General features: G+C 40.3%; 1 protein-coding gene across 3 annotated transcripts in view; it reads right to left on the bottom strand.

Moving 5' to 3' along the window:
* Nucleotides 1-23,432, bottom strand: part of CUL1 (cullin 1) — a 91,461-nt gene extending 68,029 nt beyond the window's left edge. Inside the window, exon 1 of one of the 3 annotated variants that reach the window (XM_063100009.1) lies at nucleotides 23,327-23,432. The gene's annotated coding sequence lies outside the window, so the exon portion shown is untranslated. Of the gene's footprint in view, nucleotides 1-22,847; nucleotides 22,999-23,326 lie in introns of those variants that run through there. The other 2 variants (XM_063100008.1, XM_063100010.1) reach the window with 2 other exon arrangements.
* Between the last annotated feature and the right edge of the window lie 4,114 nt (nucleotides 23,433-27,546).

Raw genomic sequence — 27,546 nt, forward strand, 5'->3', positions numbered from 1 at the left:
CAGCAAACTGATATAACATATGAAGTAAAAAAAAAAAAGAAAGTAAACGCATGGGGGGGGGGAAGCAATTGAAGATACAGTTGAGGGACAGGGATGGATTGGAAAGAAGCACACAAGGAGCTCCCAGAGTACTAGAAATTTCTATCTGTTAGTGGAGTTCGCTGGTAGTAGTATGTTTGTTTCTTATATGCGGAACATGTTGTGTTTTATAACGATCTATTTGATACATACTAAGAAAACTATTTAGCAGGTTAAAAGGGTACTCAGCACCATTTAGAACTGAGACTGGAAGGCTCCCAAGCGGAGAAATTCTTAAATTCCATTTAAGTTCTGTAGTGGGTTGAATTATGTCTCCCCAAAGCTCACTAAAGCTTGAATTTTGTCCCCCAAGTTTTGTGACTGGAAACTTGGTCCCCACTGTGAATGTTGGGAGGGTGGGAAATCCTATTGCAGTGATTGGAAGGTGGAGCCTTGGAGAGGTGGTTGGATCGCAGGACCGTGCCATAGTGAATGGATTGAAAATGGTGATCAAGGCCGTGGTTCTGAGGCCTTTAAGAGAGGAGAGTCTGTCTCTCTCTCTCTGCTCCGCCCTTTTCACAATATGATACCTTGCCATCACTGTCACCACCATCAAGACATTCACCAGCTCTGTTCCCTGGACTTTGGACTTCCTAGCCTCTGAAACTGCAAGCAGTATATCTTGTTTTCTTTCTAAATTATCCAGTTCCAGGTATTTTGTTATAAGCAACAGAAATGGACTAATACAAGTTCTAAATAATCCAATGCCTGAAAAAGGGGCTGATACCACCAACTTGGGTTTGACATGTATAGCTGAGACTAGGTGAACTGCCCCACAAGAAAACAGAAGCTTCGGGCTGTAATGTTTACAAAAAGTTCTGTTAAGGATTTTTTTTTGTCCTTTTTTTTTTTTTTTTGTGACCGCGCTCAGCCAGTGAGTGAACCGGCCATCCCTATATAGGATCCGAACCCGTGGTGGGAGCGCTGCTGCGCTCCCAGCGCCGCACTCTCCCGAGTGAGCCACGGGGTTGGCCCTCTCTTAAGGATTTTAATAATATACTTTGACAGACTCTTTTCCATAATTTGGAGGAAAAAATGGCAGCCAGCAACAGGTGTTGTTGTGGCACCTTCTACTTTACCTGAACCACCTCAGCCACCAAGACCCTCTGAGCACCGATAACTCCAAGCTGCTCCTTAACCCATCCCTTCCTTCCTCCTTTCCCCTGGATCTTCCAAAGCCTACACACTCACACACGTCCAAAACTGAACTCCTCTCTCTGCCTCTCTTCCCACCTTAGTTAACAGATGCCTCAGTTACCCGACTCAAAATCCTAGCCAGAAGTTAGGACAGCACCACCTTCTCCTCTAAGTGCCCACACATCTGATGCTACCTGTCTTCCTATTCTCTAAAATCCACCCATTTCTCTCTATACCCTCTACAACTACTAGAGTCTGGCATCATCTCTCACCTGGATCACTAACTAAAGGGTCTTCACTGGTTTCACTGTCACCAATCTAGTGCCCTCCAATCCATCCTCCACACTGCTGCCCCAGTAAATTCCTAAAATAAAAACAGACACTCATTCTCACACTGCCATCACTGTGTTCTACATTCTTCTTTTTATTTACCCCACACCCCTGGCCACCCCCAGACTGTGTCCATCAAGTAGACTGTTCCATGTCAGTTTATTAACTATGCTAAAAGGAACTAATATTTACTGTAGGCTAGTATGCTAGACTCTGCGCCAATAGGAGCTTTAATACTTTATCTCATTTAATCCTTACAATAACTGTATTCTCTGCATGGTACAATCTACATGTCGCAAATAAGGAAACTCAGACTTGGAGATGTTAAATAATTAGCCCAAACTCACTCTGCTAATAAGCTGCAAGGATTCTGATCCAAACGTTTGGATTCCAAAGCCCACGTTCTTCCCATCACCTACCCCCTGCTGTTCCTTAGGAAGGTGGGAGTTTCTTATTCCATTTCCATAAATAGTGTGCTACCAAGAATTATCCTTCAATTTGAGATCACAACCTGGCTTCCAAAGAACGCATGCAAAAAGACGGGTGAGGCTTCATGATGTGAACCTGTAATGACAAGTTCCAACTGCTGTGAGTGAACAGGTCAGGGAAGAGCTAGCAAATTCCTGAACTTGACTTTTTTTTATACTTCCATTCCCAAAACTATTTAAAACTTTCTATTTTGTAGTCTTCACTGATTAGTATTTGACTGTTATTTTTAATTTTCACCATTTTTTAATCAAGAAGGAATTAACTTAAAGGGCCAGGACAAGGGCTAATATCTTGTAAATAAAGAATAATTTGTGCATTCAATAATTAGAGTTCTATTTGTACCCCTACCAAGAAAGACATTTACTACTTTAACTAGGTGACTTCATTACCTAAATTACAGGCTTGCAAAATTCACACTTACTTATAAGATTTAAATTTATTAACCCCCTTCCAATTTAAAACTAAGGGAACTTCCAAACAATTACAATTGCCAAGAATATAAAAAATTTCAACTAACATCCTAATAGATGGCTTTCTAGAGACTTTAGCTAAGTTTTGTCTCTACTCAAGGTTTTAAACCTTTAAGTCAATGGCTACATAGTCAGCGAAGGAACACAAACACATGCCCAAATAGAAAATGGGTTCTACTCCTCAAACAACTAATTCAAAGTCAAACTCTCAAGACCTGAATGTATCATAAATGCTTGCACTGCCTTATTTATATCTTTATTCCAAGCTAGTAATTAAACATTTAGGGTATTAAAAGACTAGATTCAGTTAACATACATTTACCATATGACACATCAACTCCACTATTAGGTATCTACCTAAAGAACAAGAAGACATACATCTACCCAAGATGTGTATATCCATGTTCATACCACATTATTTATAACGGCCAAATAGTGGAACAATGCAAATGTCCATTAACAGGTGAATTGATAAGAAAAATGTGATATGGTCATATAGACTACTATTTGGCAATAAAAAAAGAAGCACTGATGCAGCACAGATGGACCTCAAAACATTACACTATGAGAATGTCAGATGCAAAAGACCACATACCACAAGATTCCATTTATTTTATGAAAAGTCCAGAGAAGCAAATCTAGAGAGACGGAAAGTGGATTAGTGGTTGCTGGGGGTTGGGCGTGGGAAAGGAGAGTGACTGTGCAAATGAGCACAAAGAATCTTTTTGGGGTGATGGAAATGTTCTAAAATTGGGTTGCAGTGATGGTTGCATAACTGTAGCTTTACCAAAAATCATTTATACATTTATGTATATTTATATATACATAACAACTATACATTTAAAAAGTGCATTTTATGCTACGTGACTTATACGTCAATAAAGCTCTTAAGAAAAAAGACCAGAGTTAAAGTATGCTAGCTATAAATCTTTATGGGTCAAGTTCAGTCCATTCACAGTAAGGAATGCATCTCTACAAGACACAGGTTCTGTGTACATACATATAGGTCTTAGCACAAGCACTAAAAGCAGTATTATTGAGTATTCCACCAGAAAGAAAGCTTTAAGAAGTGTTATGGAAGACATTACCAATAGAGGGGCTTATTCTCTCCTACAACAATACATCAACAGGTGAACATATAAAAGGTTTGCCTGAAGATACTACAAGAGATGTCATATGGCATCTGTGAATTACTGCCATATTAAAATGACAGACAAAAACAGCAATACAAGTTGAGAGGGGAAAGAAGTCATTCCAGGCTACAGTGATAGAGGAGGCTTTACAATGTGAGCTTTGAACTGTTTCTCAAAGGACGAATAAGATTTGAACAGCAATGGAGAGACAGGGAGGATGTTGAACAAGGGGAGAAGAGCATGAAGCAGAAAGATCACAGGCGGGTGAGTGAAGGGCTGTGAAAGAAGCTGTAAGAGCGGGATGGGTGGGTTTGTGAAGAGGACACAAGGCCTTCACTCTGCATAGGTAACAGAGAGTTCTGGAAGGCTTCGGAGCAGGAAAGTGACATCACTGATGTGATTTTAGAAACATTAATTTGACGGCTCTGCAGAGTTTGCAGAGAGAATGCAAGGTGAGACATGAACAGGGACGCTATCAGAATGGAAGTAACGGCTCCTTTTAGACCAAGAGCTAAATGGAAAAAGAAAGGCCAGATGCTTAAGACAACACAAAGCAGGAATTATGGTAACTGACCTGATATGAGTAGCACAGGTGAGAAAAGAATTAAGGGCGGGAAGGGTGTCTCTTAAATCTGTACTTTGAAACCTCTGATCTCTGGATTCCAGAATTTGATAGATACTATACATTGAAAATTCAAGCACCAGCAAGTCACCAAATGAGAAAGAAAAAGAAGAAGCAAGGAAGGAAGTTAGTTAAAAACAACTCAACTATTGCTGATAGAAATGCTCAATGATACAAATAGGAATTTGCTGTATCTAATAACATGACAGATATATTTACCCTTTGACCCCGCAATCCACTTGAGGAATCTATCCCCAAAATAAACCAGCCAAAACCTCAAGAAGTTGTAAACTCAAGTTTAGTCATTGCAAAAGACTGGAAATCAACCCAAAACCCATCAACAGGAGACAAGAGGACTAAATGATGGCACATCCACACAACGGAGTACTGTGCAATCACAAAAAGGAACGTGGAGGGGCAGACCCCATGGCGCACTCGGGAGAGTGTGGCGCTGGGAGCGCAGTTCCCGCGCGGGTTCGGATCCTATATAGGGATGGCCAGTGCGGTGCGCTCACTGGCTGAGCACAGTGCGGCTGGTCACAAAAAAGACAAAACAAAACAAAACAAAACAAAAGGAACGTGGAGGACGTCCACATACAAATAATGCAGTAGTCTCTCGGCAGATACAGTAACTGAAAAAAGCAGGGTATCTTTGGTGTATGAGGGGACGGGAGTCAATACTAACACATAAGCATAGGTATATTTGTTTTTCTTTTCAAACAGAAAAATTGGGGGATAAACTGAAAACTAATAAAAACGGTTACCCTTGGGGAAGAGGAAACGGTGGAGGAGATGGATGGAAACCAGGCTTCAGTGGGGTCCACGGACGGAATTCAGGGGATCATGAATGAAGACAGGGAGAAGGGCCATCCTGTGGCTCTCTTGGGAGAGCGTGGTGCTGACAACACCAAGTCAAGGGTTAAGATCCCCTTACCAGTCATCTTTTTTTTTTTTTTTTTAAGACAGGGAGAATATTACACCATTATTTTCACTAACCTCTGACTAAAATTTGATGATATCTTCAATTATGAATGTAGGCAAGAAACCACAGTAGTTTTAGCAGTGCCTCTGGCTTTGTCAGCAATAAAGCACAAATTTTTTCATTATTCCACAAAAGTTACTGCTAGTATCATTCATGCTCATCAATACTTTGGAATTAAAGTAGTTATAAAACCCACTCATTAGGTCTTCAATAGAAAGTAAATATGTGTTTATGTGTAATTCTCAGGGGTGGACAGGTTCACTGCATTTTGACATCTTTCATGATTTAAAAAAAGCAAAAAGTTACACTGAAAAAGCTATAAAAACATCTTGGAGCCATATTTGGTCCGTAGGACCTCAACCAATTAGACTCTTTGCTTTCATTAATCACCTGCCAACAATAGAACTGCAAATAAATATATACTCACAAGTATAATATTTCATGGCACTTATAGGTTAAATGATGTTCATCCAGACATTCGTAAATGTGTATATATAAAATTCTTTATATCACTAAATGGAACACTCGATTTAAAAATTCTCACGCTGACAAAACTTCAGGCGTAAAGGGAGTTTGAGAGAAACAACCCTATACGAGAAAGTTGGAATTAAGAGAAAAAGATAAGTTATATGAAGAAGCCTGAATCTAGAGGGAAGATAAAAGAGCTCGATTTTAGACATGTTGAATGTGATTTTTTAAAAAAACCACCCATATGAAAATGTCCAAGCAGGCAGTTTGAAAAATAGAACTGAAGTTCAAAGGAAATCACACCTAAATAAATTTAGTAATTCGCATAAGCACAGATAAAATCTTCAAAACACAAAGAACTTAACAGAGATGAGGACTAAAGCTTACATTTAGAGACAGGACATGGGGACAGTGAGTCCCCTGCCTCCCACCCTCTAAGAAAAAAGAGAGAATGCTTGCAAGAGGCAGAGAATATAGCAGCCCCCTCCATCTGCAGGGAATGTGTTCCAAGACCACCGTGGATGCCTGAAACCGCAGATAATACTGAACCCCATATACCCGTATACTATGTTTTACCATAGGTATGTATATTTAGGAAAAGTTTAATTTATAAATTAGGCACCGTAAGAGATTGATAATAATAATAAAATAGAACAATTATGACAATATATTGTATTAAAAGTTATGTGAATGTAGGACTGGCTGGTTAGCTCAGTTGGTTAGAGCTCAGCCTTATAACACCAAGCTCATGGGTTCAGATACCCGTACTAGCCAGCCACCAAAAAAAAAAAAAAAAAAAAAAGTTACATGAATGTGGTCTCTCTCTTTAAATACCGTACTATACTATACTGCAGATAACTGAAACTTCAGAAAGCAAAATAACAGATAAGGGAGAATACTACTGTGTACAGGTAGGAGAACCAGGAGGCCAGAAAACAGAAGCCAAGGGAGGACAGTTCATGAAACTTCTCGTCCAACATGTCAAAAACTGAAGATAAATTAAGGAAAAGGTCTATTACAAACAAGTCACTGACTGTAAAAAGTCAGAGACTGGTGGCCTTCAAGAATGTAGCTCCAGCAGAGTAGAAAGAGACAAACCAGACTGCAGCCAAGTGGAAATGGAAACGACCCACTCAAAATGATGGTGAGAAGACGATGGTAGACTCTGTTGCTAGTAGAAATCAACAGATACCTGTCACTCCTTATATCTGGTGTCACAGCAGGATCCCAGGAGTAGCTAAGAGAATGTGATGACTTATTACCCCAATTACCATTATGCAATGACAGTATGAGTGAGACAAACTTTCCTTTTAAATGCTAAAGCCATTATACAAGCATAACTATTATAAACTTACAAACGAATGTATAACTATTATGCTTCAACTTCCAAGACAAACTACACACATTATTAAAAAATAATATCCAACCAATGATAATTATTTACAGCAGCAGTCTCACAAATTTTTTGTGCATGTCATTCAGTTGAATGGATGCAACTCTGAACTCAAAGTCTGGTATAAAATTGACCATATTCTACCTAAGTGTGTTCATGCTTCTCCTGTCCTCTAAAATGAGTCCCTCTGACAACCTCATCAAGATGACCCCCAACTCAGCTCACCACCAGATCGCCTCTAGAAAAATCTATGCCAATCACTACAGAGAAGAAACAAATACAGAGAATCCCAAACCAGCGAGCACGACTACCCAGTTTCTCTTAGAAGGCAGCATTTGGTAGAAAACTACTGTATAGCATGGTGACCAGAGTTAATGATAATGTACTATATACTTGAAAACTGCTTAAAAACAAAACTAAATTGAAAAACAAGAAAATTGCTAAGAGTATATCTTAAAAGTTCACCACACAAAAAAATAACTAATAACAGCGATGAGGATTTAATCATTTCACAAGGTATACATATATCAAAACATCGTGTACACAGTAAATACATGTAAGTTTTACTTGTTAACTATACCCTAATAAAGCTGGGGGGTGGGAATTAAAGCACCAAAATACCAACTTCTCAGAACTGCTATAAAAGATTACATGATATATACCACAGAAAAATGCCGACTTCTATGCATCTCTCTCTTCTAAAAAATGAGTGGTCGATGATCCTCAAAGACCCACCTAATTCACATGATTTTAATCAGAAAGTGATTAAAACCATTAAATACAAGAATGTTTTTAGTATGTTGAACACTATTCACGTAGTATTTGCAAAACTTGCCTTAAAAATGAAAGTCTCACTTTTGATTTTTATATTTCCCTCATGAAATATACTTGTATTTCATAATGTAAAAAACATGAGTAAACAGAAAACTAGTATCTAATCTTAAATTCTGTTTGCTTGTTTTCCTTAATTCAAAATTAGGCTCTTTGCTAATTACTGCTATTTGAATAATGAATGTTTTAGTAAATAGATTTTACATTTATACCTGTTACTTTAAAAAATGGAAAAGATATCAATAATTAAAGGTTATTATTTGCAAAGTAAAAATCTCACTATGACCTTGAGGTTTAATGGAAGCAATACTTCTGATCTGTGGACTCCTGTTTTGTCCCTGGAGGTCAGGCACCTTCTTCAGAGTTGAATCCTCAGCACTGAATACAGTGCCTTGGCATGTGACAGGTGCTCCAGAAATACTGGTAAATTAATTACTCCAAATAGTTTGTGGACACACCTGAATCTCTGGTGATACTTCAAAAAACAAACACATCCAAAATCCCACTCAACCCACTGGCATACGGAACTACTAAAAATGGTTAATTACATGCCATTTTATTTTCTGTTACTCTACATTTACATTACATATAAAATTTGAGAAATATAATTATTCAAACAAGCCATAAAAACTATAAAACTGATGGTCTTAAAAATTTGAGAAACAAGGCCAAGACCCACCGTTCTGGGGTAGGACAAGAGCAGATGTGTCCCACCCTTCATGGTTTAGTTATCTCTATGCCGTCTCCCACTTCCTAAGAACTAGCAAGAGCTTTAAATTAGTAGACCCTTAAACTTCTACTAAGTGAATAAATATAGCAGTCTACTCATTGTGATCAATCTGTGTCCTTGTAATCGTACAACAGTATAAATACAGTCATCCCTCGGTATCCTTGGGGGACTGGTTCCAGGACCCCTTCAGATACCAAAATCCACAGATACTCAAGTTCCTGACATAAATGGACATTAACCTAGGCACATCATCCCATATCCTTTAAATCATCTCTAGGTTACTTATAATATCTAACACAATGTAAATGTTATGTAAATAGTCGTTATACCGCATTAACATTTTTGTTTGTTTGTTTTAATTGTTGCATCGTTATTTTTTAGTGTTTTTTTTTCCCCCAAGTATTTTCTATCCAAAGTTGGTTGACTCTGCAGATGTGGAACTCTCGGATACGGAGGGTTAACTGTATACATATGCTAATTTAATATATTCCCCCCAAAACACACCCACACACAGTTTTATAATTATGAGAAAGCTCAGATGTCATTAAGTATAGAATGTTCTCCTATGAACACACCTTAGGAATTAGGAAACAATTTTTGGTCTCTCAGACCTGGTACCCGAACAAGTTAATTGGAGAGGGTTCTTTTAAATTGCTAAAGATCCATACACGAACACTCAACACCCTAAATACTGTTCAATTCATAAGTGAATCTTACTTCAATCAATATCTGTATTCTTTTCACTTTAATCATGACATGACTTCCAATTAGGGTGCCATAAGCATCATCGCTATAAACTGCATAAGAAAACTTGAAAACTTATAGAAAACCATAATCATATTTAACAGACTGACCAGTTTGTCCAAATGAACTACTTTTAACTACTAAGAACTGAATTTCAGGTCTCAGTTTCCGAACAATGCTTTTATTCAATGACCTTGGTACTTGCATGTATTTTATTTCCAAGTATGTTTATTCACTTTAAAACAAAGAAAAACACTATTACATTCGATCATGACCATCTACAGCACGTATGTTTTTCAAACTGAGGGCTGCAATCCACTACTATGTAGATCATGAAGTCAATGTATGAAATGGCAGCTTTTTAAAAAAAGTTACATCGAAAAAAAGCTCATAGGACATAAGAAGGTAAATATTACTAAGAGAATCTTTTTTAAAGTTATGTCTGAGTGTGCTGGCTTATTCTATAAAAGGTGTTTCTTACTACAGAAACGACTTGAGTCACTAATCAATATTATTGAGAAGACAATTTCAAACAGCTAATGTACGAATATAAATGTGAATGGACGCTTGCAGAACTTCAAAATTCTGGCTCCACAACTCACCAGCAGTGTGAGTTTGGGTGGGTTCCTTAGTTTCTGTGCCTATTTTTCATTATCTGTAATGGGGATAGTAACAGTAGTGTATAGGCTGGTTGTGACAAATAAATGAGGCATGGAAATAAAATGCTTAGAAGAGTCCCCAACACACAGTAAGCACTTGCTACTATTCATGTTATCACTACTATAAAGGTTTTTGATATCCTTGAAATTCCTAACAGTTACTTAAATTAAAAAGCAAAAATTTCTTGAAGAAAATGTCAAACCAGGCATGCTTATTTTTGTCAAAATGAAGTACAATAATGTTGCCTGAAATTTTCATAATACCTTTGATAACTGATGACATCAGAGACAGCACTTCCCCAAAATTCCCACCAAAACGGACCTATCAGTGGTAGCGGGGAGTCTCTGTACTCTGAGGACCTGGGGATCCAGCTTGACGCAGTTGCTAAAGGTTCAAATTTTCTTTAAAATATCCTATCTTAAAATTCATGCGTACCTTTCATTCTGCCATGAAATACATGTTTGTTTCAACAGAATGCTTTAAAATACCAGCTTGAAAGTGTTTCCTACCTATCTCACTAGTGTGTGGTGAGATGCTGTTGTACTGAATCCACCAATTCTGGAAAAGCCGCTGCAGAGGAGCTTTCACTGCTCATCAGCATCCGAGAACCTTTTCTTCTGCCTCGGCACCACACAGTATGTTCAGAACCCAGACCAGCACGTCTGCCGACATGAACAGCAAGACTTTCTGCATTCTGCTGAGTGACCCAGAGGCTGGGGGAGTAGGAAAACACCTGGAGGCCACTGAGGGGGGAGTTGAGGGTGGACATACAGACGTGTATTCCAGGCAAGGGGACACACTCATGGCCAGCCAAGGACCACTACAGAGAAGGATACTCTTGTTCTACCACGAATGCTATAACTCCTATTTTGTTTCCTGCTGTTGGTGGCTGGCCAGTAATGGGGATCTGAACCAGTGACCTTGGTGTTACCAGGACCATGCTCTCCCAAGTGAGCTAAATGGCCAGCCCCTGTAACTCCCATTTAAATGAGCTCAGTTTCAACTCATAGTTCCCATGGCCCTATTCAACTAATTTCAAATTTCCCTCATATGTGGTGAAATCCACGTTTGCCCTGGATTTGGCAAGAGCTAAGCCTTGAAAAACTACCTGTTCAATAAGCAGATTTTGAAAGCTATCACATCACTAGGCGAACATGAAGCTGTTCATCACCTTATCAGGGTTTTCAATAAGTAAACCCCTTTTCATTACTTTTTCCCCACCAAGATAAATAATTGAACCCTGGGTTCAGAAATTCTGATCAGTAACTTTCCCTAGCTTAGCAAACTTTCAAACACACTTCCCATCTATCTCACTGCAAATTGGTTCAAAAAGATAAACAGTCCTACCACTCTCTTTGATTGAAGATTTTGTTTTTTGTTTTGAAGACAACTTACCATTTTATCTACCCTACTGAAGGAACAGATAAAAGGCAAGCACACCCTCTCTCAGGCGAGATACTCCTGACACATGGGCAATGATCCCCAAAGCACTCAGGGTTCACAGTGAGCTTGATGTCACCTCCTGCACCTGCGGTTCCACCTGTCAGATCTGCACCCCGATCCCGTGTGCAGTGTAGCATTTGCTAAAAAGCATCTTGTTGAAAATTTCCTTGCTAGCTACAACAAAGACTTTGAAATTTAGTATTTTCAGACATTATAAATAATGGGGAAAGGGTGTGAGAAGACACATGAGGGTACTTCAAAAAGTTCACAGAAAGATTAGTATTATCTTTTAATTCCGTTTTCCCACAAACTTTTTGAAATATTCCCATATATACATGAAAGTGTGCACTTAAACCTGGACTGTCAATCAATCAAGGATAATTAGGCTAAATACAGTCTCTCAATCAATTATGTGAGTATGTCTTCTGAGCTCATGAAAATTTGCCTTTTGATATACCTTCAATAAAAGAGGGTGTTCTTTTGGAGATGTGAGGCACTTTTTTCTTTTTTAATCTTACATCACACTGTGATTCAAAACTATCTGGCCATTCTATAACAAAAGAGAAAATTTGGTAAAACCTGTAGCATCAACTTCCCCTTAGAAGATGATTCTGAAACAGAAGCAAGCCTCTAGCATTTTATACTTGCTCATGTTTTTTATTGAACTGCCCCTAGTCAAGATGTGCCTTTCTTTTTAGTTGCAAACGTTTCTAATGAATTTCCTTCATGGTTTACACAACTTGTTTTTATTTGTCACTATGAGAGTGGTGGTTTTTTATGTTATTGTTTAGGGGCAGAAGAGACACAAAAGCAGCTCATTTTGCATCTCTCCAATAATTAAAATCTATATTGGACGGGGGGGGGGGGGGGGGGGAGTGGCCAGCTGGCCAGTATGAGGACCTGAACCCTTGACCCTGGTGTTAAAACACTATGCTCTAAAAATCCATATTGTAAATAAGCACAAAGAACATCCTACTTGTTAAGACTGCTACTGATTTCTATCACTACATTAGTTGTGACTGGGACAGTACCATAGTACTCACTGTTGACCTCAAGTTTAGTGTGGGAAGCCTTAAAAAAAAAAAAGTCCATCAGTATTCTTAATTTCACATAATTTACTTCAGTAACTTGTGTATTTTCTCAAGCAAGGTTTTCAATCTTATGCTTCAAGTAGCTTATTTCAAAAACCATCAGTCCATGTTTTCAGTTGCAAATATAAGGGTACTTCAAAAAGTTTGCAGAAAGACTCATATTATTCTTTTAATTCTATTTTTCCACAAACTTTATCAAATAGTCTTGTATAGTTAAAATTTTTAAAGAGAGCACTAAAAATCATATAATCCAGATTTTCCCCATAGTTCTATATCATTAAGAACTTGCATACTAGAGAACTTGGGCTTCACAAATGTGATTCAATTTTCTAAAATAAAATTTTCATATCAAAACACTGCAAATCAATCAACTTCTGAAAAATGTAAATGCAATGAAACAGAGAAGCCCATGTTAGGACTAATTTTTTTCAGATCACACACACACAGAGTATGTGCTTATACTCACTTCAGTCTAGATTGTCAATAAAACAAACTAATCCTCCTCTGCATGTGGGGGGGAAAATCTTTTTAATGTAGTGCTGCAGTTGCATTCACTGGATGCAACTCCAAGGGAGTTGTTACAATATTTTTTAAAATCACTTTTCCTACAACTGTTAAGGGAATCTATTCCCCCAGTTATACATACACTCACCTACATATGTACCATAAAAAGCAATATGGACATTCATCTTACATATTAACACATTCAAAACAAAACTTTAGTATAATATAGTTTGTTGGTTATAATCTGAATTTTTAAATCACAGTTCCCCATAAACCAGCCTTCTAAGAAAATATCAACATTTATAATTTATTATGATAAAAATCTCAGCAGAACTTCCACAAATTGGCTGCTTTATTAAAATTTTGTTAAATGTTATTATTAGAAATCATACGCCCAGTTTGAAGAACTGGGATAAAGACAAATACCCAGAACCAATACCCAGCTACTTTCAAGTGAAAAGTGTAGCAGAGCTAGTTTTTTTTTTTTTTTTTAAAGTCATATAGCTAGACTTTTGGTATTATTTTAAAGCTTATGGAGATAAGATAGGGCTGTTGTAGTAAGGGTTGAGAAAGAACAGAGCCCCCTCTATCAAATCTTGATAGCTTGAATAACTGCCATGACAAGGGAGGTGTCTATAGTCCAGGGAGCCATGACAAATCCTGAATACCAGAGCAGGTGATGCCCTGCACCACTACGAGGCTATAAAGGCAGAATGAAGTGGTGACAGCTGGACCAAAAAGGAAAATTTGAATAAAGGACATTTTGAAGGAAGAAGTAATGAGATTTGGTAGCTTACTGAATACAGACAAGAGAAAAATTAGAGTTTTAAGCCCGTGCCCTAGATATAACGCTAGAAATAGAGAAGTTAGATATAGTTTAGGGAGCAAGAAGAGAGATCAGTTTGGGGCAAGCAGAGATGGAAGTAAGGGCAGGTTAGCTAAATGGAAAAGTCCTGAAGGCCGTTAACTGGACTGAAAAAAGCTCAGCTGAAGTTGCTGAGAATTGCTTAAATTAAATTAAACTGAAAAACCCCAACACAAAACAAACTAAACAGAGGATCAAGTTAGAGAGATATCTCTTGAATGCTCATGAGAAGTAAGAAGATACTACCAGAACAACAAGTATTTTTCAAGGAACCTAAGGCCAAAAGATCATTCAAGAAAAAAAGAATGGTACCTGTATTACTAGGGCTAGGGACCACAGATTCAACAAACCCGTTGTAGAGACTTGGTCACAGACTCCTCACATGCCAGGCTGGGTCACCAGACCTCTCACACGCAGGTCCACAAACTAGGTAACTGGGAAATATCCCGGGAGCCTCTGGCAGATGATTCGAGTTCAGTCCTCAGCAGTAGCAGCCTCCCATAGCCCCTCCCTCACCCCACGTCTTGGGAGAGGGAGGCACCATGGATCAGAGCCACTCGTCCTTTATACTTAAGTCCGATAACTCAGGACACATGGGCACTCACATGCAATTACATTAGACAATAACCAAGGAACACCTGGGTGCACACGCGCATTTACATCAAATGTTTGGCAAGATTCCGAACATCTGAGGGAACCCTGACCATTTTCCTATATTTTCCCTACAGCACCTGGTCCAGAAGTCTGGAAAATGGGTGCATATTACATCCCCTCCTCAGAGATGACAAAATGCTCTAGAAAATAGAACAAACTAATTTGACCTAACACATCATGTGAATAGCGTTTACGCTCTGGAAACCACTGAATTAGAAATGCGGAAGAACCATATAATAAAGAATCTAAGGGAACCTTAAAAAGGAGATGTGAAGAAGTATTGAGGTGCTTTTAAAACTCAGGAAGTTTTAGACTTTTAAAGTAAAAAAGAATTCTAAATATCTTTGCAGTTAATGTTACAAAATCAATATTTTCCAGGTTCAAGAGGTGTTCTCAATATAAGACACCATTGATAAAATGTAAATTATACAGGCTTTGATTTTGTTACTGTTTCTCAGTAATAATTATAGATGAATGCTGATTCATATGCTTATTTGTTTATTTTTTTAAAGATACTTTGAAGCAAAAATCACTTCTAGACAATTAAACCTATAACTGTATTCATTACAATCCTGCCCTCTCTAGGGCACTTCCTACACTGTGCTCCAAAGAACTAGCATTTCCAGATGCTATCAGTGCTCCACCAAAGACAGAAAAAAATGAATACATCAATTTACTACATACCAAATCTCTAAGGCACATAATTTTCCATATTCTGTGATTTTAAAACCAGTGTGTTCTACAAAACATGCTCTTTAATATTGTAAAGAGGTTTTCTTCCTTCACAGGCTATTATTAAATTAAGGATGCACATGTGTGTGCACATATATGTGCACATATATATACATATATATACACACAATCACGCACAGCCCCCCATAAAATATAGCCCCCTATAAGGGAGGCAATGCACATTAACAGATTAAAGACCCTTCAATATGCAACCCAGCATTTCATAAATCTGTTTATTCACAGATCTTCCCTCCCATTCCCATATCTTACATGTCACAGAGCACAGATGGGCAAATATTGGCCTAAACAAATAAAAATCTTTAAAATGCAGTAACAGGTGGAATGATAAAGCACAGCTCCTTTATTATAAAGATAATAGTGACCAAAGCAAACATACAAAGCTTCATAATGTCGAAAGTGATCGCACGCATGATATGCTTCAGCAGTAAAACCCCAGCTAAACTGCAGACATTAAAAAACCCAAAAAGGGCAAAGTCACCTACACACATAACACATACAAAGGGGCCACTGAAGAGCTAACTCCAGGCAAACTTGCTCAATCGGCTATGTGTGCCTTCAGCATCCCTAATTCTTCCCTTCTGCATCTTTTGGGTGCCTTGTTGGTAGTGACCTACTTTCTACAGCAGGTGCCCAGGTAGCCTTTCATTAACATATCAAATAAGAGACACTCTAATTTCAGTAGTCTCTATCTGACGATGATGTAATACCTTCAACCAGAAGAGCATAAGACAGACTTCTGTCCAATGTGAGACATTTCCAAGAAGCAGAAAGCTTAGTGGGAGCAGCTCCTAAGTCACAAAACATGCTCAGCACAGTCTTCAGCATACACTAACTGCTTAATGCTAAGTGTTATTATTACAGGTAGGATGGACCTGCAAGTAAATCTTTTAAAGATCTTAAATCTTTAAGATGGGAGAAGTCAGAAGAAATCACTTAGGATTTTCTTCCTTCTCTACCCTTCCCCAAACTGAAGTCTTCTAGTTCCCAGAGAAAAGCCTGAGATTTGGGGAGGGGCACATGGCCTAGTTTCCACATCTATTCCTGGGACTCCACTTGGTATCGAAGAGTCTGAGCCATGGTTTATAAATCTCATCCAGGATTCCAAACCTTTCCTTCTGGTCTGACCAGCGCAGGCCTCCTTCTATCCCTCAGGAAGGGATATCTAAGCTCTTCTGCTTTTTTTCCCACATGCTGACTTCAGATGCCTATCAGGTACATACAACAATTTTAGTTAGTATGAATTTAGTTAGTGATTAATTGATTACTACATAGTAAAGGTATTTTTTTCCCTGGCATTTGGTGACACATTTCTGTGCACCTATTTTCTCATAATTTCAATGGTATTCCTAATTTGTGCCATTTAGAATACATTTCTTAAATAATTGATAGTAATCTTTCAATTTTCCAAGCTATAGAACAAACTGTGCCCAAATAATTTATTTTTCCTTTTTTTTTTAGCAAATTTATATTCTTAAGCATAATGACATTAAGTTTAAACATCCAATTTAAAATGCATCTACTGTCACTAGGAGTTGTGAACCAAGCAAAAAAGGATAGGAAGTTTAAAATATCACTAAAAAAAGGAAACTTCCACACTGAAGACAATTCATTAGTACTTAGTCTGGTGTTATAAGTAAATATAATAAGGTATCAAAACGTAAATGAATTTCATTAAGACAGTTTCATGGAACGCATCAAACGAGGGCACCTGAAATTATCTGAAGGATTAAAATCAAGGACATAAATAGTAAGATTAGACCAGCAAGAGAGATCCTGACCACTGGAAAAACAGCTCACCAAAAGTCAGATATTTATCCTTGGCATCAACACACCTGGAAAGTGGCTGCAGAAACAATCTCCTTGTAAGTAGTCCCAGAGCTTCCATTCTCCTGAGATTTTCTTACTATAAATTAATCCACTGTATTATAAATACAAATGCACTGTGTAAAATTGGAAGGGGGGAAAAAACAGAATAAACTAAAAATAACCTATAAACCCACTGCTCAGAGCTAATCACAATTTATATTTTGGTTTATTATCTTTTTAAAAAATGCATATACTCACACACACAAATATTTTAGACATTACGCATGTTTTACAGTATGTTTTTTCCATTTAATACTAACTACTTACTAAATAGAGTATTATGGAAATGCACAGATTTATCTAAACAATGTTGAAATAATCATAGCAAAAAACTGAAAACAATGATTAATAAGAGGGCATTAGTTAAATAACTGCATGCCCTGGACAGAATATTAGCATATAAATCATTTTTTATATTTCCTTAGACTAAATCCTTAGAAGTGATTTAGCTATTTCAAAGTGCATATATTTTATTAGCTTTTGTTACATATTTTGCTATTGAAAAATCGTATTAAATTAGACTCTTTCTAGCAATGTATGAGTGGGCTCATTTCTCTGTACCTGCCCAGAAGTGGCTTATTTTTTAACCTATGCCAAAATGTTTTTGAAAAAACAGTATCTCACTGATTTGCATTTCTGGGAGTACTGCTAAGTTGAAAATTTTTTCATGTTTCCTGCCCCTTCTTTTATAAATTTATTGTTTGCCCATTTTTCCACTGCGGGGTTCTCTTTTTTTATTGGTTTACAAGCCCTCTTTTTATAGTAAGTAAAGTAAGTTTGCTCATAAGTTACAGTATTTTTCTCAGTTTGCCATTTGTCTTTTAATTGTTTATAGAACTTTAACCTACAGTAGTTTTATTATTTATTCTACAGTAAGTAGTCAAATGAATCTTTTCCTTCACGGTCCCTACTTTAGGTGTTAGAGAGGATTTCTCCATCCTGAGATCTCCATCCTATTATCTTTTGGTTCTTAAAATTTCTTTTTCGAAAAATATTTTAAAAACACACAAGTTTGTTACCCTAAAATTACAATCATTTTTACTACTTAACATATTTTCACCAGTGCATACACCCTTTATACATATTTTAAATGGCTGTATCCATTTCATAAATCTGTTCTCCAAAGTATTTTCTGACACAGGCCTTTTTTAAAAATTGCAGCTTGTTAGATTTGAAGAGTCTTACATGGTTTACAAATTTTTGCAAGGCCAGTCAGTCATAACATCACACCCAATTTAACAACAGCCCCAAAGTTCCAGAACCATTCCTATCTATGCCATCAATGCCCAATTACTCTCCTTCAATGTTACTAAAAGACCAGAAAGAATAAGCTCATTCTTGGCAGTCAATCACCAGTTCTGCATATCGAATTCAGTCATAATTATCAATTATCATATATCAATCCTTAAAGCATTTTCATTTTAAACTCTTCTAGTCTGCTTCTACCTTCATATAGATCAGTCAGACACTTAGGCAGCAACTGGTTAAAAGCTTGAGCTCTGGAGTTACTCTGTCCTGTTTTAACTCAGGCTCCACTGCCACTATCCCTGACCGTACCCACTCAAAGCCCCAGCTCCTTCACCTAGATTCTATAAGGTGGGTTAAACCATAGCACCTACACTTCATAAGGCTTTGCAAAGCTTTCACTGGGAGGACGTATGTGCACAAATGTTGACGCGACTAATGTGCTAGGCATTGGGTACAGATGCACACCATGCTGTCCTTGTCTTAAAGGAGGTCAGTCCAGTGGGAGAAACCGACAAGGAAAAGGTTAAGTGCTATGATAGCAACACAGGGAGGACATTACAGGAACCTAAGGAAATCTCCTAACCCAGACAGGGCTGTCAGGGCCAGCTTTCCAGAGATGGCAATGCCTGAGCTGTCAGGTGATAGGAAGGGGAAAAGAAAGAGACGTGAAATTCTGGGAATGGAACTGCAGTCATGTAGAAGCATGGAGTGGAAGCTGGGGAGAGCAGAACTGTGCTTACTTGGTCAAACTTTCCCAAGGAAAAAAATTTAAATGACTCTCAAACTAAGCCTTTACAACTCTGCTTTCAAACATGAATACATTATGCCCTGGTAAGACAGTTTTTCTAAACTGCTGTTAATGTTAAAAGTTATGGCATTCTCATGGAATCCATACACTGTCAGGGCCTAAAGAAATCTTAAACAGTGTCAATTAAAAACTATCTCATTTTACAAATGAGGAAATTTAGACCCAGCAAAGTTAAGCTTGAACTAGACTCCCTGTCTTCTCTCCCAAGCAAAATGTTCTATCCCCAAGCAAAAATAAATGAATAAATCTCTCACACACAAGGCTTTTTTATAAACTAGAAAATACATCTGCAAATAAAAAAATTGAAATCATTATGTTATAATAATCTTATTTATAGCATGCATTATTAAATGTACATATTATAAACAGGGAGCTAAAGGCCTCAGTAATAGAATAAACTTAAGGGTTTTATCCAAATTTGATTTATTCTATATATGATGCTTATTTCTCAATTTTGAAGCAAAACAAAAGACACCTTACTGATAAACTACCAGATATTTTTAAAAAGTAAGGCAAACTTACAATTGGCCCTTAAAATGGTTAACACTCTTTTCTCCAGATGTATCTAAAAGACAAGTTCAAACGAAGTCAATAGTCCCCAAAAGACATTTTATTCCAGACTGACTCAATTGCTAAGGGTAGAAAGTCCATGGCTTTGGGACTCATGAAGGGCTGAAATAGCAAGGACTGGCCTGCTAGCTCACTTGGGGGAGCAGGCTGCTGGTAACACCAAGGTCACCGGTTTGGATCCGGTACCAGCCAGCTGCCAAAACAAAACAAAAAACCGCAAACACATTCTTAAATTTGGGAGGTCTTAATTTTCTTAATTTGGGGGGGCCCTAATTTTTTAAATTTGAAGAACGGCAAGTAACTCCTCAATTTAAAGTACATACATTTTAATGTTCTGTGCTGAAAGAAAGGCACACTATCTGTGCCTCTGGGTGTACTGGGAATGCACTCCTGATAAAAGGCCCTGCATGACCCAGAACGGCCTCTCCCACAAGCTTCACTCCCACAGGGACTTCACATTCCCCTCTAACAGCACCGCTGGGCCTGCCTCATCTTTCCAGCAGGCTACCAAACTACTTCTTTTCAAAAGCAAGGCTGTGATATTTAACCTAGAGAGGGGAAAACCCAATCTTGTTCTAAAAAAAAAAAAAAAAAAAGAAAAGAAAAGAAAAAGAAAAATTAAAAAGTCCCACAACTTACAACTAGTTTTAAAGGGGAAAAAAAAGCTAAGATTCACAACTTGTTTTCTTGGCACGTTCCTGGATTTCCACAGCTAAAGAAAACCTGAGCATTCTTCTGTGAGGACACTAGACTAGATACTGGGGTGCTGAGGGAGGGGAGGGAAAAGGCAGTGGACAGGGAGGGATGAGGAAGATGACAAATTTTACTCTCAGGAAGTATAAAATAATGATGATGATGACGATAAAGCTTGCATTCTTAACCAGTGTAAGTGCAGCGACTATATTTTCTGTAGCCCAAATCAGGGCAAGTAGTCAGACACCGGGTTTAAGTCAGAATTATCCCAGAAAATTCATTCATTACAAAAAACAACCGCCTTACCGCTATGACCAAGTTCTATATAACTCTGGGGATGCAAAAGTCAGTAAGGAATATCCCCTGCCTTCAAGAAATTCATAGTCTGAAATGTATGGGAAGTAAGGCTGTACTGACAATCTAAGTTATTATCGCTAGAAGGTAATATTTGGTAAGCAGCAAAGGAGTCTCATGAGTTGCAATATCTAAGGAAACCGTGCAGAATCGGTTCAGGCATTCACTTGTCTCAGTCTCCTGCTGTGGCAAACGCTGGGGGGAGGTGAGGGGGGATGCCTACAACGACCTGAGCATGCGGCTCACAGAGGAGGGCGGATTTTATAAACTGATGAAAAACCCTAGCATATCTAAAGTTAGTTTTTCGGCAAAATCGTTTTTAAAAGATGAGGCCAATGAGAAAAAAAAAAAAAAGTTTAACGTTATTAGGAAGCAGTTGGTCCATCCTTCTCAAGCTTAATGAGCACTCTCCTGAAACCTCCAAAAATGGGCATAATAGAGGTAAACCAAGCCAGTCTTGTGTTTGCATGCTTCAGAATTTGAAATGCGATGCAACTATTTCGACTTACCCTGGAAAGCAACAGATAGAACTTTCAAGTAAATAAATATTTTTCTATTATCCAAACACCCTTTGAAAAAAAGAAAAACCTCATATCCAAATCTGTAAGCAAAACGACTGGTTTTTGCTTTTTAAACATCATCACGTGTTTTGCTACATAATAAACTCCCTAGGGTTTCAGAAAATCGGGTACAGCAAGAAGCTTAAAACTACACGCCCTTCTGGGGTGCATTAAAATGTGGTTATGTCCTGGAAGCTCATGACTTAAAAGTAAAAATTAATTTTAGTTCCTCTTCTGCCACGCCGTTTCAAAAAGCATGACCATTTACTCCACTCAACTTTTGACTATTTTAATATTACTACAGGAAAGAGCAATTACACACTTAAGTAAGTTGACTGCAATTCAGTATTTGCGCAGTAACCACTAACCCCTACTATGAACTAAAAGTGACCCAATGCGAATGAGAATCGCTTTTTGGCAGAGCTAGAGAGAAAACCCTTAACTTTGGGGATTAATCAAAAGCGATGTTCATAAGCATTCCTCTCCTTCTTAATTACCTTATGTTCACACTACACAACACGATACAGGTGGCAGAAAAAGGGGGCTTCTGGGCTACACGGGCCTTGGCACTCAAGGCGCACGACCCCCGAGCCTGGGACCCCAACTCCGCGCAGCCCGGGCGGGCGCCGTCCGGTTGGGCCGCCGCACTCGCATCCCTGCGCGTCTGTCCCGGCCTGCTCTCCCAAGAGAACGGAGCCAAAGGGCGACTGTTACCCAATAACAGCGCCCTGCACAGTCGCAACAATGCCAGCGGGGAACCCGAGAGCCGCGGGCGGGGAACCGGAAAGCGAGAGCCCCGGCCGTGCGGCGCCTCCTGCGCGCGAGCCCGGCGCTCACCGGAGAGCCCGAGTAGGGCAGAAAGCGACCGCCCGGGAAGAAGCGTGGTCCCGAGGCGGGCGAGGGAAAAAGGGCAGGAGTCCCAGCGTCCCGCGGGGGTCGCGGCACGAGGCGAGGCGAGGTGCGGACGCCCGAGCCGCCCGGGGCCACACGCCGGAGAAACGAGCGCGGTCGCGGCCGGGAAAGAGGCCGGCGCCACCTGGCCGCCGCCTCCGGGCGCGATGAATCGGGCTTTTTCCCAGTGCGTAGTCCAGGCCTGGCCGCCCCGAGCCCGCGTCCGGGGCCGCGGCCCGGCCCAAGCCGGCCGGAGTGACTCAGGGCCGGGCCTCGCTCGTTCCCCTCCCGCCCCCAGCGTCCTCCGCCCACGAGTCCCCCGGCCCGGCCGCCATTCCTCCCAGCCGCGGCTCGTAGGCTCGGGCCTCGCCCGGCCCCTAGACTCGGCCGCCGCAGCCCCAGTCACTGCGACACCGCGGCTCAGGGCCTGGCCTGCGCCGCCGCCGCGTCCCCTCGGCCCCGGCGACCGCCGGCTCTCACCCGCATTTCCCTGGAGACTACAAGGCTCCCGCGACGTCTCCGCCTGGTCGCTGGGCCCAGGCCCTGGCGAAACCCCCGTCCCGCCAAGGTCTGGCAGCGTCCCTCAGCGCCGGGGCCGCCCCGCCTGGAGCTGCGTGCGACACGGCGCCCGCCTCCTCCTCCTCCTCCTCCTCCGCCCCTGCCCGCCCGGCCCTCCTCCCGCCGCCGCCGCCGCCGCCGCCTGCACCACGCAACCTCCGCGGCTCCCCGCCCTCCTGGCCTCACCGGCTCCGGCGGCCGCGGGGGGAGCAGCTCGTGGGGGAGGGCCCGAACGCACGGCCACCGGCGTCCGGGGCGGGGGAGCCGGCAAACGGTCGCCGCCATCGCCGCACAAGCCCGAGGCGCCGAAGGGGGGCCCGGAAGCCTCCCGCCCGCCTCGGCCAGCGGCCCCGGGGTCACCCCTCAGCGGCCGAGGCCCCTGATCGCGTGGCTTCTCCTACCTGCTAGCCCTGGGCCCCTGCCCCGGCGACGCCCGAGCCCTCCGCGGTCGGGCGCATCGGGTCCTCCGCCGCGTTTTACAGCTTCCCTCGCCTTGGGGCCGCCTCGGAAGACACAGGTTCCCGCCACTTCAGACCTCGCGAGCGGGGCTGACCTTAGGTTGGGGGCACCGGCCTCTGGAGAAACTTCCCGAAGCCCCCCCCCCCCCAGGACGGGGGCTCCCAGCTCCCGCCTCTCCTCCCCTGTGCGCGCGCACACACCCGTGAGCCGCCGGGAGCACGCTGCACCCCAGTCCTCTGCCTCCCCGGGCTGCGAGAGACAAACCAAAAGCAACTGCCACGAGTGGCAGAGGGGACAGTCTCGGATGGAAGGTGGCCCCCCCAGATCAGCTCACACTTCAGAGAAACGTGTGGTCAGGCTCGACCCCTTTTACACCTGCAGGCCTTAGGTCCTGAAAGCCAGAGCTTATCTGCGTCTTTCTTTTAAATAGTTTCCAAAATAAAACCAAAGTAGGCTTCCCTAGTTTCTTCGAACCCTTTAGCCAACTCCTTTTTTGCAGATTTTGACGAAGATTCACTTTACCCTTAGTCTTTGTAAGGACAAATTAAGAATAGAAGGCTTTGATTACCTATATGCATGGCATGAGGTGGTGGCTATAAAGTAGTATTGTTTTCACGTGGTCTGAAGTGATCTCATTTATTTGAAATCAACGGTCGTAATTGGGTATTTGAAATAATTCAAATTAAGTACAAATTTTGGGAGCACAAATAGCCACCCGGCTTCCTGAGGTGACAAAGGCTGGATAGAGCGTGGAGAAAGCCCCTCGCCCCTCCCCCCACTGAGAGGTGGCTGTTTTAATACCCAGGCTCTCCGCATAAGTGAGAGCCGGCTGATTCCATGAACAAGCAAGGAAGGATTTTGAATTCTGTTATCATCTGGGCAAAAGATGTGGTGAATGTAACTTCCTGTTTTCTCCAAACTAAAACACTGCAGAGATTCTCATACCACTTTGGAGCAGAAATCCTCAGACAAGCCCTCCGGAGTCCACAGTTTCCTAAGTGACATGGGTTTATCTAAGAAAAAAACATCCCACTGGTATAGGAAGGTACTTCAAAAAGTTCTTGGAAAGATTTGTATTATCTTTTAATTCTACTTTTCCACGAACTTTTTGAAGTGCCCTCGTATGTGGTCATCTGTTATTGAAATGTGGTCTTTTGTCGACATCTGTTAAACATCCTTAGAAGTATTGTGTTTGTATATGCTTGTCACCAAATCCTTCAGTTTGAGCAGGGATTTAAAAATTCTTGTTTTATACCCTACACTTGGCTGAATAACCTAGTCTGAAGAAGACTGAGGTGTATTTAGCAACTTTTTTGTAGGCGCATGGTAAGTTTGGAGGTAAAAATGGAAGGTTTGTTCCTGGGGACCATGCTTTCTACTGTATATATTATATTAATATATACTGTATGTATATGTGTGTGTGTGTATATATGTGTATATATATATAAATATCCTAATTTCTTCTCTTTAGTGGAACTTGTGTGTTCCTCAGGAAACAACTTATCTCATCTCCATAGTCCCTAACCTGTTTTCTCCAATCGCCTCATTCAATATGGTCTCTTTTTTGGTGACTTCCCACAGCTGAGTATAAGAGCTGAGTGGGTCAGCTCTCCCTTCGCTGTGTGTTTCCTCCACCCTCTGTTTTTCCTTAAGGGAAGTGTTTAGCCCACCCGCATCAGCCTCTCCACTTCTCACCACTTCCATTCCTGGTTCTTACCTGTCTTTTATCCTTTACCCTCCACCTGTCTGCACTATCATTCTTAGCAGCCAGACTATTCCATCCACTTTTGTGTCCACTTCATGAACAAATTGCATCTATTCTGGGCAGATGACCTTGCCTCCTACCTAAAGGGTCAAGGACATCTCTCTTTTCACTTCCAAACATCCTTCCTCGGTCTTTCTCCCCCATCTCAGCAAAACTGATGTCCCTCTCAGATGACCCAAAGTTTGGAGGGATAATTAATTTGATCGATGTTGAAATCAAAATTCAAAATAGACTCAGAAGACTAGAATATTAGTCCAACAACCAATGAAATAAGATGTAACTTTCCAAGTCTAAAACAATATGACGTAGTTGGAAAAGCCCAAGTTTTAGATTGAGGCAGACCTTGGTTTATATCCAGACTCAAATTACTATCTGTTGCTCTAGTTAAGTCACCTATTAATTGGTGATAAAAATACCAACCTCATAAGGGTGTGGTGAAGAATAATTTCTTTCTAATTCCAGGATAATTCCTGGAACACTAAGTATTAGTTCTCTTCCTTTCCTCATCTTTCACAAAGTGAGGCCCACTGACTTCCCTATTGCTAGTAATAACATATTTTCTAAGTCATACAGGCCTGGAAACAAACCCAAAATACTGACCCATTCACCTTGCATCCCAGAGCTGTCACCACCCTAGAGAAATCCTTTATTTATTTTGGCTCAGTCTCTGGGGGAAGGCATTATCATCATCACACCTATTTTCCAATGAAAAAACCTAAGGCTCAGAGACATTAGGCAATTTGCTCCAAATCACTCAGTTTGGGTGGTGGCATAACCTGATCTAGTGACTCCGGTATGTATCTGCTGCTTTACTATGTTTCCCCACACCTGTATTGTTCCTTTAAACTTCTAAATGATTTTCCTGGCTCTGGTCTCTTCCCTGTCCTTCTGCCTGCACAGTAACTGACTGCTGGTTGTTCCTTCTAGACTGATACCTTCATCTTTGTGTCTTTGTCCTTTCAAACTTCAAAGTCTCCCCATTGGTATAGGGTTCAATCCAAACTCTGACCTAGCATTTATGTTTCACCATATCTTGCCCTAACTTAATTTTTCAAATTTATTTCCAGCTACTTCCCAAAAGGAACTCTCAACTCCACCCAATTCTGTTGGGCATGCTCAAAGCTGGATGCAAATCCCAGCTTTGAATCACTATTTACGAATGCTTGCTTCTATTCGTTCTTTTAGTATATTTCCCTTCTTCTTTCCCACATCTCCAAATCATGCTCACTTTTCAAGATCCAGCTCGCATCCCCTCCCAGGAAGCCCACCTTGCACCTTCTACCCAGGCTTTTGTGATCTCTCCCTAATTGCCAACTTCTCACATGTGCCTTTAAACTAGGTGGTCTGTGCCTAATTTCAGGGGCCCCATCCAGATCTACTGAATCAAAAGTGGATGAGAAGGAGCAGGGAGGGAATTTGAAACTGCCTGGCTTCTCTACTTATCTGGGTAACTGTGAGCAAGTTCTTAACTTCTCTGTGCCTCAGTTTCTTCATCTTTGAAATGGGGATGATAATAGTATTGCATACCAGGTGGTTGTAAATTAAATACTTAAATATTACCTATGATGACAGCAACGATAATGATTCTATAATTACCCAGGGCCATTCTGGTGACCTAAGTTTGGGAACCACTTGGTTTAATGAACCAAGTCCACTCCTTCCTCTGTTAAAGTGTCAGAAGTTATGGCCTTAAAACTTCTGTTAATAAGCATCATGATATATTTTAATAAACCTTTGTTTTGAAATAGTGTAATTATTTTAAGGAAGAAGAGCCAAGGAAATCAGATTTTTCAATTTAATTTGTTTATTTAATCCAAATTATGAAATATACATTATTCATGATTTTTAAAAAAAACTAGTTTCTCTTAGAAAAACAGCCACATATATGAGTATGCTGTAACTATACAGGGAAATTCAAACAGGTTAGCATTCAAAAGAAGCAGGCAATGAAATATCATGATTTCTTTCATTTCAGACAAAGAGCCATAAATTCTTTTTGAAAAAGCAGGGTTTTAAATCTCCTACTTTAATCCATTAGAAAAAAATTTCATAGTGTATGTTGGTTCATCAAATGCCAAATAAACAAGGTTTTTTAATGATATTTAGAGGTAACTAGATGTAAAATATCAAGCAGAAATTTACTTACCAAACTGTCCTACTGGGGAACACAGGATTGGTAGATCCCACCTTCTCAACTCCCGACCCATAAATTGCTTGTCCAAACAAATATGCGAAGGCCTTGTTTTTATTTCCTGGCTTTATTCCACCAAAGATTCCTACTATTATCTCTAAAAGGCTCTGGGAAAGCAAGAGGGCTGGATAGTCATTCACACATTAGTATTAGCTATTTCAATCGGGTTGCAATCTATTTAACACAGATCAATGGCACCTAAATGT

This window comes from Cynocephalus volans, chromosome 6 (assembly GCF_027409185.1).
Source record: "Cynocephalus volans isolate mCynVol1 chromosome 6, mCynVol1.pri, whole genome shotgun sequence".
NCBI classification, from domain to species: domain Eukaryota; kingdom Metazoa; phylum Chordata; class Mammalia; order Dermoptera; family Cynocephalidae; genus Cynocephalus; species Cynocephalus volans.